Source organism: Pimephales promelas, chromosome 13, assembly GCF_988280905.1.
Source record: "Pimephales promelas chromosome 13, fPimPro1.hap1.1, whole genome shotgun sequence".
NCBI lineage: Eukaryota > Metazoa > Chordata > Actinopteri > Cypriniformes > Leuciscidae > Pimephales > Pimephales promelas.
The window spans coordinates 10,001-25,616 of NC_142781.1; the positions used below are offsets into that span (position 1 = coordinate 10,001).

General features: G+C 38.6%; 3 long non-coding RNA genes across 3 annotated transcripts; all 3 read right to left on the minus strand.

Annotated features, from left to right (window-relative positions):
* Positions 1–6,005: 6,005 nt before the first annotated feature.
* Positions 6,006–7,266, minus strand: LOC148973765 (uncharacterized). The gene is made up of 2 exons (XR_016145941.1): positions 7,205–7,266; positions 6,006–7,101 (listed from the first exon to the last, which is right to left on the minus strand). It is a non-coding gene; the product is annotated as an uncharacterized LOC148973765 (long non-coding RNA).
* A 139-nt stretch (positions 7,267–7,405) lies between these two features.
* On the minus strand, positions 7,406–8,345 carry LOC148973766 (uncharacterized). Its single transcript, XR_016145940.1, has 3 exons — positions 8,229–8,345; positions 7,678–7,732; positions 7,406–7,575 (listed from the first exon to the last, which is right to left on the minus strand). It is a non-coding gene; the product is annotated as an uncharacterized LOC148973766 (long non-coding RNA).
* A 2,967-nt stretch (positions 8,346–11,312) lies between these two features.
* On the minus strand, positions 11,313–15,047 carry LOC148973767 (uncharacterized). Its single transcript, XR_016145942.1, has 3 exons — positions 14,915–15,047; positions 14,743–14,852; positions 11,313–14,541 (listed from the first exon to the last, which is right to left on the minus strand). It is a non-coding gene; the product is annotated as an uncharacterized LOC148973767 (long non-coding RNA).
* Positions 15,048–15,616: the final 569 nt, after the last annotated feature.

Sequence of the window (15,616 nt, forward strand, 5' to 3'; positions counted from 1 at the left end):
GGGCGGGGCTCATTTGAAAGGTGGGAACAAACCCTTTCGAATGATACCAATTGTATGTCGCTGGCACCTATCTGGGCGGAGCTATAAGGTCTCCTGGCCTGGTGTGGTGTCATCCCACCTACAAAAAACACAAGTCCCACCTCCAAAAAAAAAAAAAACACAAGTCCCACCCCCCAAAAAACACAAGTCCCACCCACAAAAAACACAAGTCCCACCTCCAAAAAACACAAGTCCCACCTCCAAAAAACACAAGTCCCAACCCCAAAAAACACAAGTCCCACCTCCAAAAAAAAAAAAAAAACAAGTCCAACCTACAAAAAAAAAAAAAAAAAAAAAAAACAAGTCCCACCCAAAAAAAACACAAGTCCCACCCAAAAAAAACACAAGTCCCACCTCCAAAAAACACAAGTCCAACCTTAAAAAAAAAAAAAAAAAAAAAACACAAGTCCAACCTACAAAAAAAAAAAAAACACAAGTCCCACCCAAAAAAAACACAAGTCCCACCCAAAAAAAACACAAGTCCCACCTCCAAAAAACACAAGTCCAACCTTAAAAAAAAAAAAAAAAAAAAACACAAGTCCAACCTACAAAAAAAAAAAAACACAAGTCCCACCCAAAAAAAACACAAGTCCCACCCAAAAAAAACACAAGTCCCACCTCCAAAAAAAACACAAGTCCCAACCCCAAAAACACAAGTCCCACCCACTGAAACTGTGAAAGTCAACCCTATTTGCAGTACCATATCTTGTCCCCTGGTGGCGCTAGAGATCCCAAACCACTTGCAATCGACTCCCCGCCCCCGAATTAGTATATGGGCGGAGTTTCAGCCACGTGGGCCCCCGGGAACCAGGAGAAATGAGGGGGGGCTCATGAGCCCGGGGGCTCATCTTCGCATTTTACCCTACCATATCTCGGCCCCTGGTGGCGCTAGAGATTCCAAACCACTTCCAATCGACTCCCCGCCCACAAATTAGTATATGGGCGGAGTTTCAGCTCTCTAGGACCAATAATAAGGGGGGTGACAATACCAAAACTAGACACCTGGTGGCGCTAGAGATCCCAAACCACTTGCAATCGACTCCCCGCCCACTAATTAGTATATGGGCGGAGTTTCAGCAACGTGGGCCCCCGGGAACCAGGAGAAATGGGGGGGGGGCTCATGAGCCCGGGGGCTCATCTTCGCATTTTACCCTATTACCCTAACCCTAACCCTAACCCTAACCCTAACCCTAACCCTAACCCTAACCCTAACCCTAACCCTAACCCTAACCCTAACCCTAACCCTAACCCTAACCCTAACCCTAACCCTACCCTAACCCTAACCCTAACCCTAACCCTAACCTAACCCTAACCCTAACCCTAACCCTAACCCTAACCCTAACCCTAACCCTAACCCTAACCTAACCCTAACCCTAACCCTAACCCTAACCCTAACTCTAACCCTAACCCTAACCCTAACCCTAACCCTAACCCTAACCCACCCTAACCCTAACTCTAACCTCTTACCCCTCTTACCCCTCTTACCCCTCTTACCCCTCTTACCCCTCTTACCCCTCTTACCCCTCTTACCCCTCTTACCCCTCTTACCCCTCTTACCCCTCTTACCCCTCTTACCCCTCTTACCCCTCTTACCCCTCTTACCCCTCTTACCCCTCTTACCCCTCTTACCCCTCTTACCCCTCTTACCCCTCTTACCCCTCTTACCCCTCTTACCCCTCTTACCCCTCTTACCCCTCTTACCCCTCTTACCCCTCTTACCCCTCTTACCCCTCTTACCCCTCTTACCCCTCTTACCCCTGCCGCCAAATTAAAAAAAAAAACTTTTAAAATAAATTTAATTTTATTATTTTTCTGAATACAAATTATTAAACTCTTTACAATAAAACAAAAATGCATTAAAAATTAACGGTACAAGTAAAAACAAAATAAAAAAAAGACCAAAAAACAAAAAATAAAATAATTAAAATATATTAAAAGTCAATCAACAGCAAAAATAACACATTAAAATAAAAAAAAACACAATTTTTATTTAAAAAAATTAAATAAATAAATAAATAACACATTAAGTCAACCAACACTATAAATAAAAATAAGAATTTTTTTTTAAACATTAAAAAATACATTAAGTCAATAAACAACATAAATAAAAATAAGACATGAATAATAAAATAAAAAAATTAATAAATTAAAAAATAAAAAATACATTAAACGTCAAACAGCAAAAATAAAAATAAATAAAAAAATAAGACACATTAAGTCAATCAACAGCATAAATACAACACATTCACATCTAATTCACATCTATACATAAGGGTAAAAAATAAAATGAGCATCAAGTTACAAGTAAACTTACAAAGAAAATAGAAATATACAAAGGAAATAAAGATATACAACAGTACTAGAAGAAATCAAAAAAAAATTGAAAACCGTATTAAAAAGAGGCAGCGGATGATTGGCAGCTTGATGATGTGGAGCTGGAGAGAGCTGTGACCAAGGCAGGTGCTGACAGAGGGAATCATCACAGTGGAGAAAATGGACATAATAGTGAGGCAGAACATGGCAGGAAGCCCCAACAAGGTCACCAGGATGTAGGGCCATAGCACAGTTGATAAAAAGATAGGTGGACCTTTGGTAAATGGGCCTGGCAGAACCCGGGGGACAACAAAAAGAGATGGAGCCATTAAAGATGAGGATCTAGGCAGCGCTAACCCAAGGTAAGACCACTGCACTGCAGGACAGAAGCAGAACCAGAGGGGTTGCAGGAATAAGGCAAGACCCCCAATACAGCTTGAGAGATAACTGCCCATGGTGGAACGGGTAGGTCGACAGAGTGAAAATTAAGTCCGGGGCTTGGCACAAAGACAGAGCATCAACACATAGGGAGAGATGGTAATCTGGAATACAAAGGTTGACCCAAGGTGCAATGAAAGATGAGCCAAAAGGCTGCAAGAAGCCAGCAGACACAGGCCCCATTAACTAGATGACATGGGTAGAGGAGGCAGAAGGAGCATCAATGAGAGGCTTCATGCTGAGTGAGGAGGCAGAAGGAGCATCAATGAGAGGCTTCATGCTGAGTGAGAAGGACATCAGACTGGACTATTTAAACAGCTGGAGGGACCGGCCAAAACAGTATAATGGGTTTAAAGTACTTGTCAGGTTATAATCTTTTTTTTTAAAGTCATTTTGAAAAATTTTAAAAACTAAAATGTAAACAAACAAAACAAAGAGCAACAAAATACGACAATTCACCATGACGTCACAACAATAAAAGACGTTCTTCCGGGTGGCAAAAGCCGAAGCGTCCCTATGGCAACACTAGTAAATTGCATGGAGGGAGACACACCGCCGGCAGAAGCCTAATCTACATTTCAACAGTTGATTCAAGAACAGACGTGGTGCAAATTCAGACATAGTTAACATGATCATTAAAGCTTAGATTCTTTGATCTAGAGACGTGCACTCCCAACACACTAGACCGCGGCGCGGGACTAGATCTGATGGCCGAGTGCGGGCGGTAATGCACTCTGTGTGTGCGGATTGCAGGAGAATAAAACGATTCGCGGGACTCCCGCAAACTAGAAATATCTATGAATAAAGCAAATAAAAACGAATACATTTGTATTCATCTGTTGCAGAAAAGCAACAAGAACAACTAAAACAAAATAGAAATGACTTACATGGCAGAGTTTCATTTTATAACGTGACTGCAGCGATGAGCGATGTAGCCAATCACAGACATATGTGTTGATTTATTGAACGCATTGGCCAATCAGAAGCATTTACGATGAAGAAGCATTTACTCACCGCTCAAAAGAAAGTAACATAGAAAGTAATAGAAATAACTAAGTTAGTTGAGAACGTCAGTTATATAACGACCCACGTATTAAAATGGTTGGGTTTAAATCGGGCTCAGGCTCATAATTAGTAGATGACATGCACTTTTGACGACGTCCACTCGCTTTAACCTCCTCACCCACAGGTTCTGCTGGATAGATTTACTTTTTTCTGAAGGAAATCGATAAAAAAAACTACACCTTTTGCTGTATATCTGGTGGCGCAACCCCAAACACAACATATTTTCGCCATAGATTCAACTTTGATCAACAAAAATTGATTTTAACTGTGTAACTGTTCAGTTGACGGCTGGATCTCTTCAGTTAGTCAATGGAAGCCGCTCGCGTTCTGCCACCCGGAAGTATCGCGGTGCCTATTGTTTACAAACATTCTGAAATGCCCTATACAAGACAAGTTTACAACTTGCATACAAAGCTTTACAATATAAGAAGGGGCAAACAATGGCATAAAAGGTAACAGATAATGTGAGAAACAAGTTAAAACATATTTATTAACAATAAAAACAATGCTTTAAAAATAAAGAACAAAATTTCCGAAAAGTAACTTTCCGAAAAGTAACTTTCCGAAAAGTAACTTTCCGAAAAGTAACTTTCCGAAAAGTAACTTTCCGAAAAGTAACTTTCCGAAAAGTAACTTTCCGAAAAGTAACTTTCCGAAAAGTAACTTTTCGAAAAGTAACTTTCCGAAAAGTAACTTTTCGAAAAGTAACTTTCCAAAAAGTAACTTTCCAAAAAGTAACTTTTCGAAAAGTAACTTTCCGAAAAGTAACTTTCCGAAAAGTAACTTTCCGAAAAGTAACTTTCCGAAAAGTAACTTTCCGAAAAGTAACTTTCCGAAAAGTAACTTTTCAAAAAGTAACTTTCCAAAAAGTAACTTTCCAATAAGTAACTTTCCAAAAAGTAACTTTCCAAAAAGTAACTTTCCAAAAAGTAACTTTCCAAAAAGTAACTTTCCAAAAAGTAACTTTTCAAAAAGTAACTTTTCAAAAAGTAACTTTCCAAAAAGTAACTTTTCAAAAAGTAACTTTTCAAAAAGTAACTTTTCAAAAAGTAACTTTTCAAAAAGTAACTTTTCAAAAAGTAACTTTTCAAAAAGTAACTTTTCAAAAAGTAACTTTTCAAAAAGTAACTTTCCAAAAAGTAACTTTCCGAAAAGTAACTTTCCGAAAAGTAACTTTCCGAAAAGTAACTTTCCGAAAAGTAACTTTCCGAAAAGTAACTTTCCGAAAAGTAACTTTCCAAAAAGTAACTTTCCAAAAAGTAACTTTCCAAAAAGTAACTTTCCAAAAAGTAACTTTCCCACCAAAATAAAAAAATACATTAAAAGTCAATGCGTTTATTTTATATTTTATTTTGTAATTATGCTTTTGATTTAAGTCAATCAACAGCATAAAAATAAAAAAGGAGCATTTAGTTACAACTAAACTTACAAAGGAAACAGAATTATACAACAGTACTAGAAGAAATCAAAAGAAATTGAAACAGTATTAAATAAGAGACAGAGGATGATTGACATTTTGATATGGAGCTTGAGAGAGCTGTGACCAAGGGAGGTGCTGACAGAGGGAACCACCACAGAGGAGATAATGGAGGGAATAGGGAGGCAGAACATGGCAGGAAGCCCCAACAAGGTCACCAGGACGTAGGGCCGTAGCACAGTCAATAAAAGGATAGGTGGACCTTTGGTAAATGGACCACACTGCATGAAAAGTGGGATTTTCGTCCCCGTAAACTGCCGGAAATCTCCCTAATTTTCGGCAGTTAACGACAATTTACAGACTGTGAACGTCGCGTTCGTCTGTGCCACATATTGACGGAAACGAACCATGACGTATGCATGGAGCGCTCGCGGAGGTGTGAATGGCCCTAATTAGCATATGAATAGCAGCACTGCGCGCGCCTTGCCAGAGAATGACTTGAATTTCCTCACTCAGTATTGGTTGAAATTCACTACATTTAAACAAGAAAATCACTCGTGATTGGTTGGCAGATCTGTTACTATTGGTCAGCCGACATAAAATTATAATATATATATATATTCATATGATATGCTATTATGTTGTTTATTCATGTCATTGTTATCCTATGGACTAAATTATTATTACCATCAAGGACATGAATTTATTGAGGAAAGGAACATTTGCCACATACTGTTTATTCAAAGAAATAGCTTTATTAGAACAAACACACAACTATGTACAAAGCATAGGAGAACATCTTCAAAGCACAGAAAACATGTCCTCCACCCTCTGGAAACATGGGACAACATACATACAGCACTACAGTTATACAAATACATCAATAATATATTGCATCTTTATTCAAAAATAAATTGCCCTGAATGGCATCAGAATTGGGCACCAGATATATCAAACACAGAAGGCAGAATTATGAACGAATAATAAGGATGTAATTTAAAGGGATTGTTCACTTTGAAATTAATTTTTGATATGTTTTAGCTTACCTCAAGGGCATCCAAGATGCAGGGGTCTTTGTTTCCACAGTATTTTCAATTTTGATATTTTTAGGTCAAACCGTTGTTGTCTGTCAGTCATATAATGCAGGTCTATGGTCACCACCTCAAAGAGCATGCACAAAGAAGACCAAATTAAACATGATTTAATGACTCATAAATTAAGTACACATTGATGGACTAAGACACGAAATGAGCGTTTTGTGAGAGAAAACAAACAGTATTTATATTGTTATTGTATAAATGTGTATATATATACATATTTAGATATACACAAAAATGCAATATATCTTAATATGTTTAGATCTTCACAGTAAAACTTCTGAAATCTGTGTAAACAATGAGTGACGTACCAGTGCAAGATCGCTTCTGGCACTTTCCGCCGCATGCGCAGATCATATATATATATATATATACACACAAACACACACACTGTTCATTTTCTCACACAAACCGCTCATCTCGTATCTTAAGCCATCAACGTGTACTTACAGTTATGATTCATTAAATCATGTTTAATTTGTACTTCTCTGTGCATGCTCTTTTAAGAGATCCCCATAGACTTCCATTATATGACTGATGCCCTTGATGTAAGCCAAAACATTTCAAAAAAAAAAAAAATCAAGTAAACTATCCCTTTAAAACTCTTAATTCAAGTCCTGTAGGCTTGGCTCATCAGGGCGAAGTGAATCCAAGTCTTTGCGACGCGTGCTTGAGGTTCACCTTGATGTACATACAGCTCAGTTGGTGTGGAACCGAATTTCATGACCCCTTCTGCAAAGTTGAAAAAGACAATGATTTAGATGTATGCAAAGGCAATCTGCCCCAAGTCCCCACATTTGTAAGCAAAAATATATGTTTCTTCTGCATCCACTACCTGGTTTCCTTCAGGCCATGGCGGATGTCGACCAGTAGTTTCAGGACCTTTTTCTGGAACACTGAAATAAACAAACACATTTGGTGATGTTTACAATACTCTAATTAGAATAACAAAGTTTGATAGATCACAAGGGGGAAGGCGTCTATTAAAAGTGTCTTCTCCACTGCCAATAGATCAATACTTACCACCAGGTTTCAGTCACTGCATCTATACCACAAAAAAATGTGTTATAAAGTTATTATCAAATGATGAAACTGAACAGATTTATAAGATATTTAATAACTTGGTCAAACATTTATAACTGAATATAACATGCCATGTTCCAGTTCTCTTTGGCGTTTTCACCACTGTCTCACGCTCAAAGTCATCTATAAACACAAACGTTAATACAAATTAGTTTAGTTTTACTTTTTATTTGACTGGGGCCTGTTCAAAAGAAAAGAGGATGAGATCACAACACGTAACGTTACCTTGTTTAGGTGTTTTTTCTCCTATCAGCGAAGGACACCTCACTCCTTACAGCCCCTGAGAGACAAAACAAATCACAAACACCTGAAGATTTCACTCCATCACACAAAGTGATGAAATTTTACAAACAAGGATAGCCTACACTAGAGCATACAAGCACATTACGCGCTTTATGTTTTATGACCCTGGCACTTATTCTTTTTTCATAATTTCTGACGATATTCACAGTAAACGCATTGGGAAAAGCCAATTGAACACTCAGTACGAGTTAGTTTGATTACTAGCAAGGAATGGTAGCTAGCTTGCAGCCAGATAACAAAGTGCAACCTAACGTACAGTTTAGTGTCCCAAATTGTTCAAATTGAAACGAAACTAAAAAAGAATTAAGAGCAGCAAGCTAACGCAAAACAAAAAACTGTTCCGTTAGGTTAACACCCTTGGACATTCGCGGCAGTAATCACAGCAGATTTGTGAAGTTTAAGACAATAACGCTAAACTACCAAACACTATAAGTACACATGAACATAGAATTCACTAAGCTGGACGAACTTACCTTCAATTTAGAGGAAAAGATGGGTTCCCCAGCGATCATGACGGCGAAGCAGGCTGAATATCTGTGCCGTTATTTCTGCTTGAATAACACGCCACATGCCTGGCACGTTGCCTCAGCCAATCAGAGTGGCTGACTTTACAGGTTGGATTATGATGATATGCTGCCTCAGCCAATCAGAGTTACGTTCACTGGTTTTTGACTCAGGTTGAAAGGCTGTCGTCGGCTGTCTTGACTTTTCTGCTGCTGTTCATTTTAAATTAGGAATAAGGTGGATATACCCAAATAGGCTACCATGAAATGTAAAAATACATATATGCATAAATAAATAACTTTATTAGGCTACTTAAAATAAATAAACCAGTAAAAAAAATTGTAAAAAACAAAAACAAAAAAACATCTGTTTATAACTGTGAATTAACATCCAAAGATGTTATCATATATTTTGAAAAACTACTTCTGTAAATGTTATGATGAATCTTGTAATTGTATTAGGAAAATTTCATATTCATAAGAGTAAAATGAATAATTCTAAACCTTGTTTGAAGTTTTTTTTTTTTTTTTGGGGGGGGGTCTGATTTTCAGTTTTCAGTATATTGAGTCTCTCAAATGTATCGATAAAAATGTAGTGATACAATTGTATTTGCTAAAGAATATTGAAGCTAATTGAAAAGTGAATTTATGTGTATGCTATTTTCTTTCTTTAAATAGTACAAATTACTGGTTTCTAACTTTCTCTTAAATCATAATATTATACACAATAGAGATAGTCCCTTTCCTGTTTTTATTTCATTTGTTCAATTCTGTCCTATTTTTATTTGTTTCTTATTTATTGTGAAATTATTATTTGTTGATTGTTATCTTTTTGGATGTCATGTTGCAATGTTAAAAAACAAAAAAAAACAAACAAAAAAAAACACGGTAATTAGGTTATACTGAGCCTGATCTATTTCTACCAGAGATTGTCTTAGAATGAAGTTCCTTTCAGAAAAATGTTACCTGGGGTGAAACTCCCCTACCCTTATTTGCATGTGTATAGCTCACAGCATTTTCATTTACATGTCAAAGCCTCCTCTAGATTTAGGAGAAGGGGGGACAATGGGGGGACAACTGCCAAGCAAGGCCCACGTCAATTTCCGGCAATTCACGGCAGTTTTGAGTGTTACCTGTAAATTGCCGTGTGCAGTCGTAAACCTGAACTTCCACGACAATCTACAGTGCCGCTTACTGACGAAAATCACACTTTTCATGCAGTGCCAAGCAAAACCCGGGGGACAACAAAATGAGATGGAGCCATTAGAGATGAGGATTTAGGCAGAGCTGAAGACCCAAGACAAACCACTGCACTGCAGGGCAGAGGCAGAACCACAGAGGTTGAAGGAATAAGGCAAGACCCCCGATACAGCTTGAGGGATAACTGCCCATGGTGGAACGGATAGGTCGACAGAGTGAAAGTTAAGTCTGGGGCTTGGCACAAAGACAGAGGATCAACACCTAGGCGGAGCTGGTAATCTGGAATACAAAGGTTGACCCAAGGTGCAATGAAGGATGAGGCAAAAGGCTGCAAGGAGCCAGCAGACACAGGCCCCATTAAATAGATAACATGGGTAGAGGAGGCGGGAGGAGCATCAATGAGAGGCTTCATGCTGAGTGAGAAGGACATCAGACTGGACTGTTTAAACAGCTGGAGGGACCGGCCAACACAGGATAACGGGTTATAAACAAAAAAGATTATAACCCGACAAGTACTTTACAGTCATTTTGAAAATGTTTAAAAACTAAAATGAAAAACAAAACAAAGTGTTACAAAATACAAGACAAGTTTACAACTTTCATACAAAGCTTTACAATATAAGAAGGGGCAAACAATGGCATAAAAGGTAACAGATAATGTAAGTAACAAGTTAAAAGATATTTATTAACAATAAAAACAATGCTTTAAAATAAAGATCTAAATATAAAATAAATGCAAAGACAGACAAAAGGGTCATAAAATAGAAATTCAAATGGAACGAGGAGAAACCATAGTTTGTCTGTCCCTTTTTTAATTAAGATAAATACAAAATTAGTACAATGTAACTAAAACACTTAAGAAAAAAAAAATGTCTGCACGGGAGGCATCCCTATATATTGCGTGGGAGGCATCCCTATATATTGCGTGGGAGGCATCCCTATATATTGTAGCTTAAGTGACTTTGATTTGCACCTGCAGTTGATACTCATGAGGTGCAGGGTGAAAAAAAAAATCAACCTTGGACAAGACCCACCCACTGAAGTACAACACAAGTCCCACCCACCCAAGTCCAGCAGCTGAACACTTGAAAAGAAAGATCTCCAGTTTTCCAGAAGTTCATGAAAATGAATCAAGTACCCAGAAAACTCAATCATCCCATTGGGGAGAACAAAATTCAAACAGGCTGAATGAAATAGCAGCATCAGGCACAAATAAAAATCAGCACAAGAACATAGAGATGAATCAAAGCAGAAAAATGGTGTAGTAAGACAGCCACTAATGCTAACATACAGAAGGCAGTCAGAAAATAAACAGGCACATACATTTACAAAACGCACAAACAGTAAAGGCAAACCTTTTATAAAGTACATTTAAATACAAAATACAACTGTTCCAGAAAAATAGGAATGGGCAAAAAAATGGTCAATGGGACTGGGCCATAAAACAGCACAATGGCTTACAAGGCAAGGAGCATAAATTAAAGATATATATAAAACATTCACTCATAAAAAGCCAATAAAACTAAAATAGGCTTAGGGAAAATGCAAAGACAAGAGCAGTGATGGTTCAAATGCAAAGGCAAGAGATCAAAATACAAAAAAAGGGAAAAATGCACAAATACAAAAAGTGCCATTGAGACCATGATAAGGACATAAGTCCAGAGACAAAAATTAAGGAGCATTAAGGCATAAAGGGTATTACAAATTTAATCTAACACCACAAGGAACAAATATGTAAAAACCATCACTACAACAGGGCACAAAAAAGGGACTTAACTGGCAGAGGCATAAAAGGCAAACAGCAGAAATACAAACACTAAAGGGCAATAGGAAGAATAATCTGAGACATGCAGCTTTTATGCTTGACAACTTTATTTTGTTCTGTCTTAGAATAGCTTAGACAAGACCATAAAGGGCACAGAACAAAGTTTAAATAGAAGTTAGTAAATAAAATACTGTACAAAAGGAAAAAAAGACAGACTGATTGAAATATAGAGGGCATAAAAAATCCTAAAATAAAAAACCTAAAATGTGCTGAAATACAAAAAACAAGGTTAAACAATACAAAGTAGCAAAAATAAGTCAAGTGGACAAAGCTGCTTTAGGATGGGATGTAGAGCCAAAACACAGTCAATAAAAGGATAGGGGGGACCTTTGGTGAATGTGCCAGTTACAACTCGGTGGACAACCAACTCAGATGGAGCCATTAGAGATGGGGACCTGGGCAGAGACAAGACCACTGCACTGCAGGGCAATAACTGCCCATGGAGGACCTGATAGAGCATCAACCTAACTTTCACTCTGTCGACCTGTCTTGGGCCTCAGATTACCAGCTCCGCCACAAGTCTGGGGCTTGGCACAAAGGTGGACTCAAGGTGTAAAGGGTAAAATGAAGGATGAACCAAAGGGCTGAAAGTAGTCAAAAAACACAGGCCGCATTAACTAGATGACACGGGTAGAGGAGGGGGGAGGAGGAGCAGCAGCATCAATGAGAGGCTGAATGTGAAGGACATCAGACTGGATTGTCTAAACATCTGGAGGGACCGGCCAACACAGGATAATGGAACACAAAATAAACCAAAACAGATTATAAACCTCACAAAAACTTAAAGTAATTTTAAAAATGCCAATAAAGGTTAGGATTCACAAATGGGGTGTTTCAAATTACATAAAGTTGCATATGGGCACAAATAAAATCATACAAGAGTAGAAACAAAGGTTAACAAAAGGCTTTAAAAAAACAGAACAAGGAAACAAATATGGACCATAACCCAAGTAAAAAAAAACAAAGAAATTAAAATAAAACAAACAAAATCAAGTGTAACAAAATGCAACAAAGTAAGTTTACAACTTCAATACAAAGCTTTACAATATAAGAAAGGCAAAAATGGCATAAAAAGCAGACAGAAAATGTTAGAAAACAGTGAAAGATCTATGATTTAAAAAAACAATAAAAATAAAAACCTAAATATACCATAAATGCAAAGACAGACAAAAGGGTCAAATTAGAAAGGGAATAAAAAAAAGGACAGACAAACTTGATCTTAAATGGAACAAGAGGCAAAACCATAAATACAAAAATTACATTTAGTATAATATAAATAAAAACAAAAAACTGAAAAAAGAAAGTCTTTGTGAGTGGGACACACCCCTATATATTGTAGCTTAAGTAACTTTGATTTGCACCTGCAGTTGATTGACTTTTGGTCTTAGACTGAGTTGTCCAGGGTTGGTTTCAACCCTTCACCTCCTCAAACACAAGACCCACCCACCCAATTCCAACGGTTGAAGTCAAACAAGTCAAGACCCACAAGTCAAGATCCACTCAAGTCAAACACAAGTCAAGACCCACAAGTCAAGATCAACACAAGTCAAGATCCACTCAAGTCAAAACCCACAAGTCAAGATCCACACAAGTCAAACACAAGTCAAGACCCACAAGTCAAGATCCACACAAGTCAAACACATGTCAGGATCCAAACACAAGTCAGGATCCACACAAGTCAAGTCTGTTGGCCCTGCAAGTGAATTCAAGTTTGTTTGTATAGTCCTTTCACAATACTTGTTTCAAAGCAGCTTTACAGAAAGTGCATTACAGAAAAGTACATGGAAAATTACATTTGGATAATCATGTAATATTAAGGGCATAACATATCGCCAGCATTGAGTCGTCTCTCCACAGGCATCGAGTCATCTTTCACAGGTGTTGAGTCGTCTCTTCACAGGCATTTAGTCTTCTCATTGCAGGTGTTGGGGCATCTGAAGTCTCCATGAGAGGCTGGATACAAACTGGAGCTGACGAACGCCATTTTTCTCAGGAAAAGCGTCCCGAGATAACGGCAGAAAACAGATGGGAAATAATTAGCATAGCTGATGTTCATAATGATTTCCATTACACAGGAGTAGATGTTAAAAACACTCACAAACTCTCCACAACCCAACCATACGCGCCAACCCGTTTGACTAAGGCTGTCGAGCCCCACTGTCGCGGTAATGCGTTTCATTGGCAACAGTTCCGTATGGCATACCACCTACCGCAATAACACAATATCTGCCCAACCACCCATCATTCACGCAATACACACAGGAAAAGTAATGACTGTAAATACTACGCAACCTATGCAAGTAACCTACAGACTCTTCAAGTTTTAAAGTGTTAAAAGCATTCGATCTGATTCAACAGATGAATAAAAGGTAAGCAGTATGTGAATGCTTGGCTAAAGAGATGCGTCTTTAGTCTGGTTTTAAACTTTACAGCGAGTCAGAGCGTCAAACCATATCAGGAAGGATATTCCAGAGTTTGAGCGTAAAGAATTTAAGTTTGAGCCTAACTTTTATTTCTGGAATATTTATATTAATAAATAACTAATGTTAATTACAAGCAATTGTCGAACAGTGTCGTTAATAATCCTTAAGCAAGAACTGACCACAGAGAAGTCATCTGAACAAATTGTAAGTACCATTCGAATGCTTATGATTTAGGGCAGATTTGACTTAGTCGACCTAACCTGAAGATAAAAAATAATAATGTTAAAGGTGTTAAAATTAAGGCGCACACACACACCGTAAAACATGGCGCCCAACGTGGGGCTTTAACTGTTCAATTCTGGCCAGTAATTGAACAGTTAAGTGCCTTCTAAATAGCATGTGCGTGGATATGCATAAGGATTAAAAATTTATTTTCTTTTTTTGGAAAAAAAAGATACATCACCAAATAGAAGACGACTAGACAAACTTAGTCGAAAAAAGATACTAATCTAGAAAAGATTATTTAACACCAAAAACGGGTTAGATGTGCACATAAGAAATAAGTTGAAGGGTGATTGAAAGTCTAATAAGTCTATTCCAAAGAGGCTAAGCTATGGCAGCAAAAGCCCAGGAAAAATCCAGCATGACTTTTATACAACCATATACATGGGGTGATTCTCGTATATTAGGATGGCAAAAGATAGCCTTACAGGCAGAGACATCAGTCCAAGAGATGGAACCAGGAGAAACATTGCTTTCAAAGGAGCGACTTTGACTTACTAGTCATTAGGTGTGTAACGTCTTGGAGATGTCCGACAGAACAGCCGCTCCAATTCTGCTGAGGTAAAGCATAATAGAGCCTAGGTCTCTCCCAGAACAGATTCCAATTATTTACAAAGAGCAATTTCTGTTCATTACACAATGACATTAATAATTCAATTAGTGCAAATAATCTACTGAACCTTTCCCATCCTTGTCTGTACATGGGAAGCGGTCCAGACACGATGATCGTTGCTTCAGGCGATGTGTTGCGTACCGTCTCGACCAGGCTCCTGTAGTCCTTCAGAACCTCAGCCTGATGTCTTTCGCTCCCACGTTCAGCAAAACAGCTCCGACGCGCTCATCACTGTTCAGGATCTCAGGAACCTGTGCAGCAATATCAAGAACATGAGCACCAGGAAAGCAGTGAGTGCGCACCTTATCCTTACCTGAGGTAGCACGGACATGACGGATCATGGACGTGCCGATGATCACAGCGTCATCGCGTTCCGACTCGCGAAGAGGGGAGAAGCGGTTCCGGGTCGAGATCTCGAAGACCGGGAGGGGCGGCAGAGAGGTTCTAGCTCTGGTCCTGGCTCGTGTCTTCCGCTGTATGATCCATGGTGTTGTGTCGGTGCCGGACTGAATGAAGCCAGAGATGATCGCGTCCTCCTGGGCAGAGAAACGCATGAAGTAGACGAAGTCAAAGTCAAAGAGTAACCAAACACTGACTTGTGAGCATCAGCGTGTGATGTTTCAAGCGCGGACCTCCAAACCAGCAGCTCACAGGCAGAGTCGTCTCTCCACAGGCAGAGTCGTCTCTCCACAGGCGTCACTAAACGAGGAATAGACACAGTTTCAATATAATGTTCAACACTAAACATATCAATTAAGTTTGGACAACAAAGACTGTGATTTGGACTTTGACTTACTATTTATTAGGTGTGCGCAAATAATCTACTGAACCTTTCCTGTCCTTGTCTGTACATGGGAAGCGGTCCAGACACGATGATCGTTGCTTCAGGCGATGTGTTGCATACCGTCTTGATCAGGCTCCTGTAGAACTTCTTCAGAACCTCAGCCTGATGTTGTTCACTCCCACGTGCAGTACACCAGCTCCGACAAACTGGAGTTGACGAACATCATTTTTC